Here is a 3,439-nt window from a genome sequence, read left to right as displayed (position 1 = left end):
TTAACCCCTGAGCCTGCCTTGTTATACCTCAACACTGGCCAAGTGAAAACAAACTGTCCTGTTCCAGACCATACCCTAATACAACTGGTACAATCCCTACTGCAATATCTAATTATTGCATAGTTTTTTTGAACATTTGCTAGTTAAAAAGTGTTGAAGAAGGCTATGTGTCTGTGTGTGTGTGTGTGTGTGTGTGTGTGTGTGAGTCAGCCACACATGTGGTTTTAGGAAGGACTTATGGAAAGAACTTTCGGAGTAACCTTCTTAAAGTCACCAGTGGCAGAGGAATACAGATGAAGAGGGACTGTGGATCTGTGATATAGTCCCCATGTATTCTGGGGTGTGGAAAGTGACTGCACTTCAAAAAATACATGAAATAGCTTTCACCCTAAACCACCTTTCTACCGGGGAGAAAAGATTTCATAAGTTTAACATTGTACAAAATAATAGATAAAGGATGCTACATCGTGAATTTCTGGAAGGCATGGCAGCATTTTTCAGTGATGGAAATCCAATGAACAGCACTGTTGAGAGCTTGGAACACAGTGATCATTCAACAAATGCCCGTTGGATGAATGAGTAGATGTGTATAGTTAGAAATAAGAGAGAGAGAGACAGACATTCCTTTTCAGCTGTTCTTACCATAAAATCTTTTTTGACTCCCTGTGCTTATAGTTCAGAGTCAGATCCTTTCAGGATGCAGAAATTTTTTTTAAAAAAATTGCACAATACTTTCAAAACTTCATTTGGTAGTCATAATCTTCAAATGAAGTAAAAATTTTATAAGACCAAAGAATATTTATTTTACAAACAAAAGTGGAAACAAACAAAAAAAAGTATATCATTTAAGACTGCGCACAGCTCGGCACCCGCAGTGTCCATGGAGAGAGGTTGAGGCAGCCGAGCTCCGGCCCTAGGCACCCGGGCACTGGGACTGTGAAGATGTGGGCCTTTTAGTCCGGGCCACTGTCCGGGCTGTGAGCAAGAGTAAGCTGCAGCCCACCCCAGCGGCCCTCACCCTGACACCTTCGGCGGTAAACAAGATTAAACAACTTCGGGCTGGGGAGAGAGCTCAGTTGGTAGAGGGCTCGCCTCGCAAGCACAAGGCCCTGGGTTCAATCCCCAGGACCGCAAAAAAAAAAAAAAAAAAAAAAACTTCTTAAGGATAAGCCTGAGCATGTAGGTGCGAAAGTCGGTGTTCGAACTAGGAGCTGTAATGGCCTTTCTTGCACACTGGAATATACAAAGACAAAGGAGATGAAGAAGTTGTTCAAGATGGAGGCAGCATGTTCATCGAAAAGAAAGCACAGCTGTCACTTTTAGGAACAGAAATGGACTATGTTGAAGACAAATTATCCAGTGAGTTTGTCTTCAATAACCCAAACATCAAAGGAACTTGCGGCTGTGGAGAAAGCTTTAATATTTGAAACCTCAGGACTCCTCTGGTTGTAAACTCCAGGAAGGCTTGCTGAAAACTTTGGAGCTTGCTGAAGAAATCATGTGACTCTCACATGCCTAAGGTTTATAATATGTGACTGCCTTGTGGGGAAAATAAAGTGATGCATTTTTAAAATGTAGCCAGTATGTTAGATTCCATAAGAAATGATGTTCGTATTTTCCATATGGGACAGAAAATGAGAAGCCATTGCTCCTTTTGGATCATTGTTATATAAAGAAAAAAAATCCTACCCTACACTTAACTCTCGTTTATCCTTTCTGTTAGAGCCAGTTAATACTGCTTCCCTGACAGTAATTCTCAAAACAGGTTAATAGGTGTGTGCTTGCTAGATATCTGTCAAATGGCTTGAATGTGCATTTTTGTCTGCCTTTTCTCAACAAAATTAATGGTTCCCAAAATTCAGAGGTGAGAAGGCCTGACTACTGATAGTAAAATGGCAGTGCATTGTTTTGCTACCCAAATTGGCATGACCCTTTTTACATTTTTATTAAAAATTTCATTATCAAATGCCTTGTTTGTATACCCTTCAACAATACTGGGAAAAGATTTCCTTGAACTGTAGTGAAAAATAGTTCCAAGTGATGGGATCAAAAAGTGAGGAATATTTATCCATCTGTTTTAAGACCTATTTTTTTGCCACCCTCAAAATCTGCTCAAACCCCAGGGAAGCTGAAGGACATTTGCCCACATGGGTCTGCAAACTACAAGAGAGCTGAGGCCATACCTCTTCATCTCTTCCTCATAGGGAACACTCATGCTCAGCATTCCGAGGCAGTGAAGGACAATAGTAGTGTGGCTTAATCTGGTCAACATTTGGATAGAGTTTCCTTTCTAAGTTGATGAGATCCTATGAGTTTTATTTTATTTTGAGAGAGACAAATCTTATTTTAAAACTGTTATGTGAATCACCATCTTCTTTCTTTAAAACTTTGAAACAATGGTCTACAGTGGCAAAGTAGGTATTATTGCAGCGCAGCCCACTCCATTCTTTTGGGGTGTAGTAGTGGTTATAAAACAGAACATGGGGGTCTTTTTTTAAAATTCTCAGTATGTGTACACTTTCTGGTTCCGAAGTCCAATTACTAAAATTTTTAAACAGTATTGTAACCTAATATTTTGATCACCAACTTTTCTTTTAAAGTAGTCCTTTTGTCAGTCTACTGATTTCCCTGGGCTTGACATATTAAATATTCTCAAAGATAATATACATATACTTTTTTTGAAAACTGATTCTCATGAATTAAAGTAGCTGAGTTCCTTTGTGTTTGTCCCACTTACTAAAGTACCTGGCACAAAATGCACCAAAACCTAGAGCAGCAGTTCTGTGTAAATGTTCTTGAGTTTATATTGTTAATACAATTATTGATCTACTCATAATTTGTGCAATACTGTATGTAGAGATTGAGTTATCAATTTAAAAATGTGGCCTCTAAAAAAAAAAAAAAAAAAAGACTGCCCACAGCTCTAGGTGAGCCTTTCTAGATATCAGCTTTTCAGAAAACATTGTTTCTGGAGTTCTGAGAGTTAGGTGAGCATGGGTACAATAAGAAGACTCTTAATAGAATAGAAACATATTAATTACACAGAAGTTTCATAAAGGGCTGCTCACATGAAACATCAACACACTTAAATGAAATGGAAAATATGAAAAACTCCAACAGAAAAAGAAAAAATTAAAATATTTTTAAAAATAATCAACTCTGAAAAGGACAAACTTATGTTTACATAAAAAATTAAATTTCTAGGCTGGGGCTGTAGCTCAGTGGCAGAGCGCTTGCCTATCATATGTGAGGCACTGAGTTTGATCCTTAGCATCACAAAATAAAAAATAAAAAAATATAAAATAAAGGCATTCTGTTCATCTACAACTACAAAAATTTTTTTTAATTTAAATTTTCATTTCAAGATGGCAGACTGCATACTTGCATTTATCTCTCTTCTTTTTGAAATCTTGTTAAGACAACAATAAGAGTATAGCAA

At 37.6% G+C, this 3,439-nt stretch overlaps 1 pseudogene across 1 annotated transcript; it reads left to right on the top strand.

Annotated features, from left to right (window-relative positions):
- The first annotated feature begins 457 nt into the window (after positions 1 to 457).
- On the top strand, positions 458 to 1,440 carry LOC306661035 (iron-sulfur cluster assembly 1 homolog, mitochondrial-like; annotated as a pseudogene). Its single transcript has 3 exons — positions 458 to 579; positions 876 to 1,061; positions 1,165 to 1,440. The product of its transcript is annotated as an iron-sulfur cluster assembly 1 homolog, mitochondrial-like (transcript).
- The last annotated feature ends 1,999 nt before the right edge of the window (positions 1,441 to 3,439 follow it).

The sequence above is a fragment of the Sciurus vulgaris genome (genome assembly GCF_902686455.1).
Source record: "Sciurus vulgaris genome assembly, chromosome: 5".
Taxonomy (NCBI): domain Eukaryota; kingdom Metazoa; phylum Chordata; class Mammalia; order Rodentia; family Sciuridae; genus Sciurus; species Sciurus vulgaris.
The sequence above is the reverse complement of the archived record's forward strand: the minus strand, read 5'-3'. Positions and strand labels throughout refer to the sequence as shown.